Source organism: Panthera uncia (assembly GCF_023721935.1).
Source record: "Panthera uncia isolate 11264 chromosome C1 unlocalized genomic scaffold, Puncia_PCG_1.0 HiC_scaffold_4, whole genome shotgun sequence".
Classification (NCBI taxonomy): Eukaryota; Metazoa; Chordata; class Mammalia; order Carnivora; family Felidae; genus Panthera; species Panthera uncia.
The window spans coordinates 24,214,566-24,227,174 of record NW_026057585.1 but is presented as its reverse complement, the minus strand read 5'-3'; the positions used below and the strand labels follow the sequence as shown (position 1 = coordinate 24,227,174).

General features: G+C 37.9%; 2 pseudogenes; one reads left to right on the top strand and one right to left on the bottom strand.

The window, feature by feature from the left end:
- The first annotated feature begins 7,061 nt into the window (after window positions 1-7,061).
- Window positions 7,062-9,100, top strand: LOC125913572 (bifunctional 3'-phosphoadenosine 5'-phosphosulfate synthase 1-like; annotated as a pseudogene).
- A 2,782-nt stretch (window positions 9,101-11,882) lies between these two features.
- Window positions 11,883-12,031, bottom strand: LOC125913867 (uncharacterized; annotated as a pseudogene).
- Window positions 12,032-12,609: the final 578 nt, after the last annotated feature.

The following is a 12,609-nucleotide window of genomic DNA, read 5'->3' as shown; positions in this document are numbered from 1 at the left end:
TATGCTGCTAAATAAATTATAACAACTTAAAAATATTTATTGAGAAAAATATATCTACACTTGGCATACCAATGTATGCTCATAGTTGGCCTATGCCTCAGTGAGTCAATGCTCAAAGAGAAAAAAAATGAGTTCCTAAAGAAAATCCTCTTTTCAGTCTTCTGATGTTTTTCCACATTTAACTTCCCTGAGCCTCCATTTTCCAATCTGTAAAATGAAAGTACCTATTTATTGTGTTATGGTTCTAAATTTAACCAAATAATATATGTAAAGCCAGTATCTTGTCTGGCACATACTGTAGTGTTTGTTAGCTTCATTCTTATTCCTCATTTCCCTCTAGGTCCCCCACAAGAAGTAAATTAGCTGTGTAAAGTCTTTCAAAATTCCAGAAACGTTTATTCATTCCTCCAGAAATGCTCATTATTTCTCCAAGGATGAAATCACTATACTAATACTTGTGTAGATTCAACGGTAAGTGAAACACATTATAATTCTTAGAAGAACTAGAGATAAATGAGGGCACAGAAATTGCTGTAAAATATTTTTAGCCACCGCTTGATATAGGGTATAAACTATGCACACAGATTGGTCATGATTTGCAAGCATTCTGTGTTTCACAAATTTTGTGGCAATATCAATTATTTATATTTGAGAACACATTTTCCAAAAGAAATATTAGGTATGGAGGTTAAAGCCACACTTCAATTCACATGGGCCTAATTATTTCATTCATTTTTTTCAACAAACATTTATAAGTATTTACTATGTATAAGGCAACAGGTAGTCTGCAACACAAACATGAAAAAATGAAATATGAAAAAGTGAGTCATTATATAAATTAACCTATAGACCCAACTAATTCATATATAAATACATATTGTAATAAGTCCTATAAAGAAAAACAACAGTGTGCTAAGAGTGAAGACAGCTACAGCTGAGGCTTTTTATAATTTTGTGTTTAGGGCTTTAGGAAAACTTCTTTGGGGAAATAACATTGTGAACTATGAAACAAAAGATGAGTTAGCCAACTGAAGAGTTAGGATGTATGAGATATCTTTGCCTGCACCATCCACCTTTCTCCTCTCTGTTCTGGGTAGCAGAAGGCTGAGCCATATGGACTGCATTTGTGGGTTCCCTTATCCTCTGGCTTCTGGTTTGGTTTGGGCAATGGGACAGAAGATATTACAGAATGGGAGAGAATGAATTTGGGTATTTATTTTCCTAGTTTTTTCCTCTATTGTATTATGGTGGATGTCTGTGTCCCTCTGCTAAAGACTATAGTTCTTGCCAGTTATCCTTCAGTACACAACAATCCTTTCTAGCTCTAGTAACCATTCCCTTTCATTGCCTTTTCAGGCTTAGGAGTAGTAACAGTCTCCCACTTTCAGTGGCTTCCAGTACTTAATAGTGGCATGGGAGGAAGTACAACAGGAGAACAGACATAGGGAGAGCAAATGGCTGTGTCAGTTGATTACGATGACATCAACCATGATTATAATGATTATGAGATCAGTTGGATGCCTCAGATGACCTCACAGAGATTACCCAGGAAAAAAAATGACAGTCATGAATTTCTAATTCAGAATCGGGGCTGAAAATCATAAAGCCCTAATGATAGCTCTGAAGGGTCTTTCATCTTCTGTAGTCTCAGGGGAGAATGGATGTCAACTATAAGCCCAAGGCCTGGTTATAAGCATTGTAGAATGGCTTATAATATGTAGAATGTAGTACAGATTGAATGCTTGAATGTCCTGTGCTGAAATCAGGGTACTAGTGGGAAGGAGTAGAAACCCTGCATGAAATCTATTATGGTAGAAATGACAAATGAAAACCCATGTAACTCCCCACTTTCCTCCATATCTGTCAAGAAAAGTAAACCAAAAGCAATTTTGCATTCTCAGAGTCATTACAGAGGTTAGTAAAACCATCAAAGACTTTAAATATTCCTATAATATCCCAATTTCTTACAGCTGTATGTGTAGTTCACAAACCAAATGGGTCGTGGAAAATGAAAGTAGATCATCACAGACTTAATCAGGTGGAGATACCAATCACAGGTGCATTTCTAGATGTGATATCTTTAATGGAGCAAATCAACCCAGCCCCTGGCAGCTAGCATGCAGCAATTGACCTGATTGACCTGGCTTTTTTTTTTCCTTATACCCTTCAGCAAAGATAATCAGAAGCAGTTTGCCTTCACAGGTACAACAGTATACTTTTATGGTCTTGCCTCAGGGTTATGTCAACTCCTGCGCTGTCATAATACAGTCTTGAGGCCCCCTGATCTGATATCCCATGGAACATGACACTGGTTCATTACATTTGTGACATTATGCTAACTGGATCTAATGAACAGGAAGTGGCAAGCACTTTAGATGCCTTAGTAAGACATATGCATGCCAGAGAGTAGGAAATAAGGCCGGCAACAATTCAGGAATATACCATACTCTAAGGGCCCAGTAGTCTAAGGACTGTCAGGATATCCTCTCCATAGTAAAAAACAAGTTGCTGCAAATTGAAATGATCACCATGAAGTACAACTCTTGCTGAGTTTCTGGTAACCTATTAGGCTTCCCAGTTTTTTCTGTGCACAAGTTGCTCTTTTCATTAGCATTGCAATCTTATGGACTCAGTGGCATTGGAAGTGTCTGTGGAAGACAGAGATGGCATATGAAGCTTTGACCAAGCCCAATAGATGAACTGCAGCTTAGACCATTAAGAGTTGGGAAGCAGGCAATGCCTTTATGCTAACCATAGTTCTTTTGAAAAAGAGTTCTTGACTAGCTTATGGGCCCTAATGTTGTCTGAATTTTTATCTATGGGATCCTAGTGATTTGTAATCTATCAATTAGAAGTTATCTGATTTATCAACCTAGAAGTGCACTATAGCATTACATTGCAAAAAGAAGTGATATATTCAACTTGGTGCCCAAACATATCTGGAAGGCACAAGTTAACTTCATTGGTTGGTTAATTTCATTCATTGGCTCAAATTTCTGAGATACTTGCTGCTACAGTTTCACCAACTCTGCCACAACCTACACATGGAACCACATAGGATTTCCTTAAGACTAATCAATGAGGAAAGAAAAGGCAAGACTATGGTTTACAGATAGAACTGCTTAGAATGGTTATTTAAACTACAGTTGATAGTCACTTCAATATAGTCCAACTCAGGAGGACCCCTGAAAGACAGTAAGTAGTGAGGGTAAATTATTTCCTATAGGCAGAAATTGAGGTAGTGCTTCTGACTGTCCATTTTGCATGGAAGGAAAGACAGCCTTAGGTGCAAGTCTATACTGATTCATGAGCAGTGGCTAACAGATTGCCTAAATAGTCAGGGACATGGAAAGAATAAAATTGTATGAGTGATGGTTTATGAGAGAGGTTTGTACAGAACATCTTAGAAAGAGCACAAAGTGTGAAAATATTTTTTCCCACCAGAATAAATCCACTGTGGAGAATGTTTCAATAATCAGATGGACAAGGTGTCCTTTCCAGTGGCTATCAGTCAGCCTCTTTTTCCAGCCATGCCAGTGCTTGCTCACATGAACTATGTCTAGAGTATTTGTGAGGGGCAGACTGGAAGGCTATTCATGTGTTCAATAACATGAATTTCCCCTCATAAAGGCTGGTCTTTACCACCACACCAAGTGGCCAATCTGCCACAAGCAGGTTGATATAACACCATTCCCCAGGAGACTGGTCTACTTACTGGTGGCAGTTGATTGCAATAAACATTTCTATCACAGAACAGAAAGTGATTTGTCCTCACAGACATAAACATTATTTCAGATACAGAAATGCCTTTACCATCCATAGCATTTTTGTCAGTATAAAAATACCTTGTCTACAGCCATGGCATTCAACACAATATAACTTTACAATGGGTGACACATATTACAGCAAAAGATGTGTGGCAATGGACTTACGTCCACATAATTCACTAGCCTTACCATACTGCCCCATCACTGAGAAAGCAGGTGGCTAAACAGGATAGTAAGATGGCCTTTGGCATGGTTATGGAGTTAGCTAGTTAACACCATGAGAGGGTGGGGTCCTGGCATAAAGGATTAAGTATATTCTTAAGCCAGCAGCCAATACTTAGCACTTCTGCCCTATGGCCAGAATTAAAATATACAGGGATCAAATTATATAGGTGAGAATGGACCCCCTCGGTATTATATACCAATAAACTACCAGAGGAAGTTTTTCTTCCCTTCAAATTTGTTTTTTGGGAATGTTTGTGTCCAACAGAGGAGCGCTGGTATCTAATACTTGGACCTGTGCATCTACCAAGATACATAGTCACAGTCCTGTTCAGCTAAAAGCTTGATACTGTCTTCTGAAATTTGTGGACCCTTGTGTCATGTAACAAACAGACAAAAAGGGTATCACTGCATAGTCCACGATGACAGATCATGATTACAAGTGGAAACTGGGTTGCTGCCACCCAGTAGGTACAAACTATTACTGGAGGCAGAAAATTCACTAGGGCATCTTAGCATTCGCTGAACTCAGTAATTCTGAACTATGGCAAACTATGACAATCCAATAAAAATAGGATCAAGGACTCAGATCCTACAGGAATGGAGGTTTGGGTTACCCCACCAGGTAAAGAACACTATCCAGCTGCCATGGATAATAAGAGGAACATAAAATGCATTGTGAAAGAAGGCAGCTATCACTCTCAACTTAAGCTTCATGTTCAGCTACAGAAGTAGAGTCTATAGCAGCTATGGTTTAAGTTAGTTAATTGTTTCCCTTACACTGTTTCCACCTCTGCTCCCATTTTCTTATATAAAGAAAAACAGTGGTAGCTAAACTTTTCAGATACGATTTTGACTGAATTAACATACTCCACAATCAGATATTAGCTTGGGGTAGTTTGGGTTTCCCCTGCAATGAGGAAACAAATCTTTCTCCTAGACAAATGACAAGAGGATGCTGAAAGGCAAATGTGCTTGGTTATGCTGGGTATCTTGCATATAACCCTCATATCCTTGCTTCACCTTCCTACCTGGGCTATACCCCGGGTATGCATTGCACCAACAAGCTCCTCTGCTTTCTGTTTTCATTTGGGTTGCAAATGGGCAGGGGTTTATGGGGAAAGCAGAGGCAAAATTTGGAACTTTTCTGTGTTTATCCCTTTTTGTGCCACAGTTTGTCAGGGTCTGTTTCTCTAAGGCCATCAGTCTTGTCCTGTGGCCTTTTCCTGTAGCTACAGCTCTCTCTCCATCTCCAGATTCTATTAAATCTTTTGCTCCCTTTTCCTTCAGGTCTGTAGATCACATTTAAATCTTATGCGTACATGGACAACTGATTTTAAGACATGTGAAGTATTGCTAAATAATGGGAGAAAGATGCTTTCTCAATCATGCTTCATTAATTAAACATCCATATGGAGAAAAATAAAACTTGACCCCTAACTCAAACCATATACACAAAAATTGATTCTAGGTGAGCTGTTGACCTAAACATCTACAATATAACATCACCAGGAGCTAGAAGTAGGGAGATGTATTTTTAACCAAGTCACCAAGAAGCACTAACCAAAACATCAAATATCGAACTACATTAATATTAGGATTTTGTTCACCAAAAGAAAACATAAATAGAAAAAACAAAATTTATACCATGGAAGAAAACATTTTCAAAACATATAGCCAATGAAGGACTCTTGTCTGAATATGTTAAAACTCCTACAAATCTAAGGAAAAAATAGATAACCCAAAGGAAAAATAGGCAGGAGACCTAATAGGCACTTTTCAGAAGAGGCAAACTAAATGACAAATAATACAAAAAGAAGCTCAACTTTGCTCTGATAAATGCAAATTAAAACCATAATGTGGTAACACTGTACCCAAACTAGCAAGTCTAAAGTTTTCTTTGTTTAATAACAATACAAAGTTTTGGCAAGGAGACAGTTTGATGGAAAATACTGCTAATGGGAGTCTCAGCTGATATAATAACCACATTGAAAATTCTTTGGCTTTATCAACTAAAGCTGAGCAGACACAAACCCTATGTCCTGGCAGATCATTCCTATGTATAACCCAACATAACCACATGCTTGTGTGCAACAACACATGTTCAAGAACATTAACGGCAGTGATTTTTTATAATATTCCAAAAACTGAAAATAACCAAATGTACCTAAATTGTGGTATAGTCACTCGATGGAACAGTATACATCAATGAAGTGAAGAAACCACAGTTTCAGGGATGAATTTTACGAACATAAAATTGAGCAAGCCAGACAAGAATATATTCTATATGATTCCATTTGTTTGAAATTCAGAGAACATTTAACCTTAAACCATAATGTTTAAGAAGACAAGTTTGAAGTGTTTACCCTATGAGGCATGATAATGATTACCTTTAAATGACAGTGAAAAAAAAATAAAATTTAAATTTAAAAAAAAGGAAACTAAAAAAAAATAAATTATTACCAGAAATAATAAAAAAAAAATAAATGACAGTGATTAAAAAATGATACCACTACTAAACTTACAGAAATAAAAAGTACGACAGTATAATCAATTGTATGCAAATAAATTAGATAATTTAAAGGAAATGGGCAAATTCCTAGAAACAATTACTGAAACTCACTCAAAACGAAACTGAAAATTCGAGACCTCTAATTTGTAATTGTAATTTCAAAACTTCCCACAAAGCCAAGTCCAGAACCAGACTACTTCACTGATGAATTTTGGCAAACATTTAAATATGAATTAACACCAATCCCTCACAAACTTTTCCCAGAAGTCAACATTTTCCAACTCATTCTGTAAGTCCAGATATATAAAACCAACGATGTCACAAGAAAACGAAACCAGCACACATACTTTTTTATCCGTGAGCGAGGCACCACAAGGCGGAAACTGGCTGCTCAATCGAAGCCCCGAGAAGGCACGTCTTCTTTCCTCTGCGAAGGCTCGCCAGATCCGACGAGACCCCGCCTTCTCGCCCTGCCCTGCCCCGCCTTCTGACCCCACCTCACCCCGCCTTCTCGCCCCGCCCTTCCTCACCTTCTTGCCCGCCCTGCTCCTCTGCTCTCTGCAGCCTTGCAGGGCCAGGGACCCTGTGTAAGAATGTCTGATTGATTATGGGGTTGCAGAGAACAACTAATGTCACCGATCAAGCTCACCATGTCCGTAGGAACAAGAGAGGTCAGGTAGGAGAGACCACAGGTGCCTTCCATGCTTGTGCAGTTTGGCTGACGGGCTTATGTGGAGCCGGGAAGACCACGGTGAACATGGCTTTGGAGGAGTATTTGGTTTGCCGTTGCATTCCATGCTGTGGCGACACTCATGGTGATAACGCTCGCTAAGCTCTCACTAGAAGTCTTGGCTTTAGTCCAAAGAGAGAAGAGAATGTTCGATGCACTACAGAAGTTGGTGAACTGCAGATGCTAGCTTACTGTGCGTCACAAGTTTTCTATAGCCTAGTACTCAAGGATGCAACAATGCAAGGCAAATTCATGAGGGTTTACCTTTTTTTTTTTTGAAATGTTTGTTCATGCTCCTGTGTGTGTTTGTTACGCAGAAATGTCAAAGGATTCTACAAAAAAGCACAGGGCTGGGGAAATTAAAGGCTTCACTGGAATTAATTCTGAATATAAAAAAAACAGAGGCCCCTTAATTGATGCTGAAAACAGACTCCTGTGATATAAATGGCTGTGTCCAACAAGTTGTGGAACTTCTACAGGAACAGGATATTGTACCTGTGGATGCCCCTGACTAAGTAAAAGAACTGTATACGCCAGACAATAAACAATTTGGCAAAAACGTGTGTGGAAATATTACCAGTATTGAAAATTAATTAAATGGATATGTAGTGGGTGCTGGTTTTAGAAGAAGGTTGGGCAACCCTACTGAATGGCTCCATGAGAGACAGAGAGAGACAGAGACAGAGAGAGACAGAGATAGTGAGTCCTTTCAGTGCCTTCATTTAAATGGATGGGGGTATCATTAACTTGTCAGTGCCTATAGTTCTGACAACTAAGTCATGAAGATAAAGAGAAGCTGGATGATTGGTCTGCATTTGCTCTGACGTAGGAGGGCTGCTGTATGACTATTCTTCACAATCCAGAGTTTCTTAAGCACGAGAAGGAGGACTGTGGTGCCAGAGTGAGGAACAACATAGGAGAACCACCCCTACATCAAGATGGTTATGGAACAAGGAGATTGGTTGATTGGAGATCGTCAGGTCTTGAACTGACTTTATTGGGACGATGGTCTTGATTAACATAGTTTTACTCCTATTGGGCTATAGTAGATGTTAAATTTTTTGAATGCTGATGCTGTCATTGCATTTCAATTATGCAACCCAGTGTCTGCTAGGTTGAATCTAACTTCATGCAATGGACATGCTTTATTAATGCAGGATACCTACAAGCAACTTCCAGAGAGTGGCTACAGGCACTCTGTCCTTCTACTTCACCCTCTTGGTGCCTGGACAAAGGACAATGATGCTCCTTTGATGTGTATGAAGCAGCATCATTCAGTGCTGGAGGAAGGAGTTCCATATCCTGAAACAACAGTAGTGGCCATCTTCCCACCTCCCACGATGTGTCCTGAGCCACCTGGAATCCAGTGGCATTGCAGAGCATGGATGGTTGCAGGAGACAAGTTTAACATTGTTGGACAAGAGCCTGCTGACATATCTCATTCAGAAACAGGGAAGAATTTTTATGAGACAACTCATAGCACCAAAGTGCTGACAATGACTCCTGGCCTAATGACCTTGGAAAGAGTTCCCTTCTGAGTTGCAGCCTACAACAAGAAAAAGAAGTGTTTGGACTACTATGACCCTGAACACCATGAAGACTTTGAATTTATTTCAGGAGCTTGAATGGGCAAACTTGCCAGGGAAGGCCAGAAACCTCCTGAAGGTTTCATGGCTCCCAAGACTTGGACTGTACTGATGCAATACTACAAATCTTTGGAGAAAGCTTGAGCTGTTAACCCAGTCACTCTACACTTGATACTTCACTGAGTAACAACAGGGGACCACACAGTTACTGTTGGCATTTCTTTGAGGTAACATCTCTCTGGATGCACTTCCTAAAAACAGACCATTTTCCTTAACTAATATTAGTTTTTGTCTGCCTTATGAGTTCTTTCTGGACCGGTGTAACACACTACTGGTTTTAATATATCTTTCCCACTTATTATAGCTAATATTCCTATAATACAATTTTAAAATATTATCTTTTATATTATATTTATGCTTCTATCTCATGATTTTTTTCAAGCAGTAACCAATAATATATACATTGAATCTCTCTCTTCATCCCTTGAAAACAGAAAAAAAATCCACTGAACAGTAAATTTGGCTAGACCTTGTTTGTTAAATTTTATAAAACATCTCTAACAATTATTTTTCTGCATTAAAAATATAAACTGCTTTCTTTCTTCCTTATTTCTCTCTCAGCTGTTATAATCTAAAGTACCCTTATGATCAGTAGTAAGCCCTGAATGAACTATAAAATTAAATTATTTAGCTTCTTAAAAAAGAAAAGAAGAAAGGAAAGAAGAGAAGGAGGGAGAAAGAAAACAAAATCAACATCCTCTATTAATATAGATGCAAAATCCTCAACAAAATTCAGTAAAACCTTAGATTGTGAGTAACTTGTTCTGTGAGTGTTCCACAAGATGAGCAAACATTTCTAATAAATTTTAACTTGATAAATGAGAGATGTCTTGCAATATAAGTAGTACATGACACCGAATGTCACATAATCGCATCTGAACCAGTGGTTCCCCCCCCTTCTCTCTCTCCCTCTCATTGGGGGTAATCATCTCCCATGCTCAGATCCTTGGTCTCAGGCTGCAGTGTTTGGCAGAAATCAGTCATTTTTCAGAATGTTGGAAGGTGCCCACAACTGGCACTAGTGTATTTTTTGTCACTACACAGCACCTATGGACAGTCCCCTGCTTTTCCATATAAGAGTAAGCTTAGGAATGCTTTGCTTCATTCTAGGTCAGGCTGCCTACAGATGTAGACCCTTTCCTGTGCTGCCTATTGACAGTTACATTAAGTACAGTATATGACAAGAGTATATAAATACTGTACTGTAGTCAACATCTGTTAGTGACAGTGAAAATCATCGTACACAATAACCCTCCTCTCTCGTCTCCTCACACCAGCCACGAAGGTTTTCAAAGGTAAGTGCAGGTTAATTTGTTTATTTTTCTTTATATTTTGTATTTTCTTTATTATTTTATATTATTCTATAATATAAAATAAACCAGTATTGTAATCGGAGTTTCTCTTATTTCTCATGGGGAAATTGACTTTGATATACAAGTGCTTTAGATTACAAACATGTTTACAGAATGAATTATGCTTGCAAACCAAGGTTTTACTGTACTAGCAAACTATATACAGCAATAAATAAAAAGAATTATACACTGTAACCAAGTAGGATATATCCTAAGAATGAAAAGTTTTAAAATCAAAATCAATTAATGTAATACATCACATTAATATCATAAAAAGAGAGACTTGAGGTACCATTAAGTAAGGTGAAAAGATTTTCTTTTTCCTAGCTGTTGGGTTCCATCTCCACAAATCTTTCCAATAATTCCCATTCTCTAATTTGTATCTTTCTGTTCCTTGAAAACAAAGAATCTTTGAATAGAATTAAGATATTTGTCTCCATTTAGTCTCCAAATCAAAATGCCCATGTAACATTTGTGATAGAAATGTTTCAGTAACATGTGACCAAAAAAATGTTTCAGTAACATGTGACCAAAAAACAAAGCTCTAAATTCAAAATAACTTGAACAATAAAGGGGATATTGACTTATGTAACAGAAAAGTCAAAATGAGTCTTGATCTTACACCTCAGATGAGATCTTCCAGGACTTTCTTTCTCATACCCTCTCTATTCTGCTTCTCTGTTTGCTATTTCCCCACGCTGCCCTGGTAGCCATCTGGGAGTTCCTAATTCTTCTGGTAATTTCAGCAAAATGTTTGCATCAATTCCAGATGTCATATCCTCAAAAGAAAACACTCAGGATAAGTTGGAGTCTCTTACAGTAGCTGCTGTATATGTCCTGGGAATCAGGTCCTTTCACTGATCTGAATTGGAACTCATGTCCTTCTCTGATACAATCACTGTGACAAGGTTGCAGTAGTCTCTCTGATGGGGTTTTAGACAGCAAAGATCTATCTCCAAAGCAGAGCAGGCAATCAGTGTCACCCAAAATTCAAGGCTGAGAAAATGGAGGGAGCAAACTTCCTCCCCAAATATAAAAATACTCTTGGTTATAAAAAACAAACAACCCAAGTGGGAGAGGGGTAAAATAGATGCCAGGAAGACAATAAAAAATAATCTGCAAAATGGTTTCAAGGCACTATTCTATACATGGCATCGTTCTATGTAGACCGGAGATCTCGAAAGTTACTTTAGATTATTTTCACCTTTGAATCAATGAAAAAGTTAACATCACAATAAAGCCTTCCAGGCAAAAAAAAAGAAAGAAGGAAAGAAGGGAAGGAAGGAAGGAAGGAAGGAAGGAAGGAAGGAAGGCAGGAAGGGAGGGAGGAAGGGAGGGAGAGTGGGAGGAAGGAAAAGAAAAATAGTATTTTGTGTCTCTGTATCGCACGATGGAGCCAAGGCTTGAATTGTAGTGATAAGTGTTACCATGCAAAGTCAGTGCACTGAATATATCATCTATTCCCATCTTTCATTCAAATTCCTTGCATATATTAGTAAGGGTCACTCAGAAGCACCCATATTATTCAAAAAAGAAAAACTATGGTGTTGCATGCTACAAACAGTTTCTATTCCAGCATGAAAAAATAACACTTAAAGTTGCTTGCCTTTCTTTATGTAGCCAATATCCTGCAGGTATTTTAAGGGAATGTGTTCCTAAGACAGCCACACAAAAATATTAATGAAAATATGGTGATGTATCTTATTAGTCTATGAAAAGATTTATAGTTTTTGCATTTTAATTAGCAATAATCGCGCCTCGGATAAACCTCATTGGCTACGATACTGCCACTGCGCAAAGCTGGTTTTTGCATTTTAAAATTAGAATATTTAAAGCTGCCTCCAAATAAGTACATTAATGAAATTGCTTTGTTATTCAAAATATAAGAGAAAAGGAGAACCTGGGTGGCTCAGTTAGTTGAGCGTCCCACTCTTGATTTGGGCTTAGGTCATGATCCCAGGGTCTTGGGATCAGGCCCCAAGTCAGGTTCTGCACTGGGCATGGAGCCTAGGTAAGATTCTCTCTCTCCTCTCTCTGCCCCTTCTTCACTTACATACACACACACTTGCACTCTTTCTCTAAATAAAATAACAAATATAAGGAAAGGAATAAATTATGAATTACACCCTTATTTTACTCTTCTCTCTTCAAATGTACAAAGTATTTATACCTGCCTCCTGTATGCAGTCAAATGAACAGAAAATCCCATGTTTGTAAAACCTATTATATATAGTTTATATATATAGTTTATATTATATATATATAAATATAAAAAAAATTTATATATGTATATATAAATAGGTTTGACTTTCAAATCATATTATAGTCTGATTTGTCATTGAAACATTAAAATATACAATCACCATGTTTTTGTTGTCAA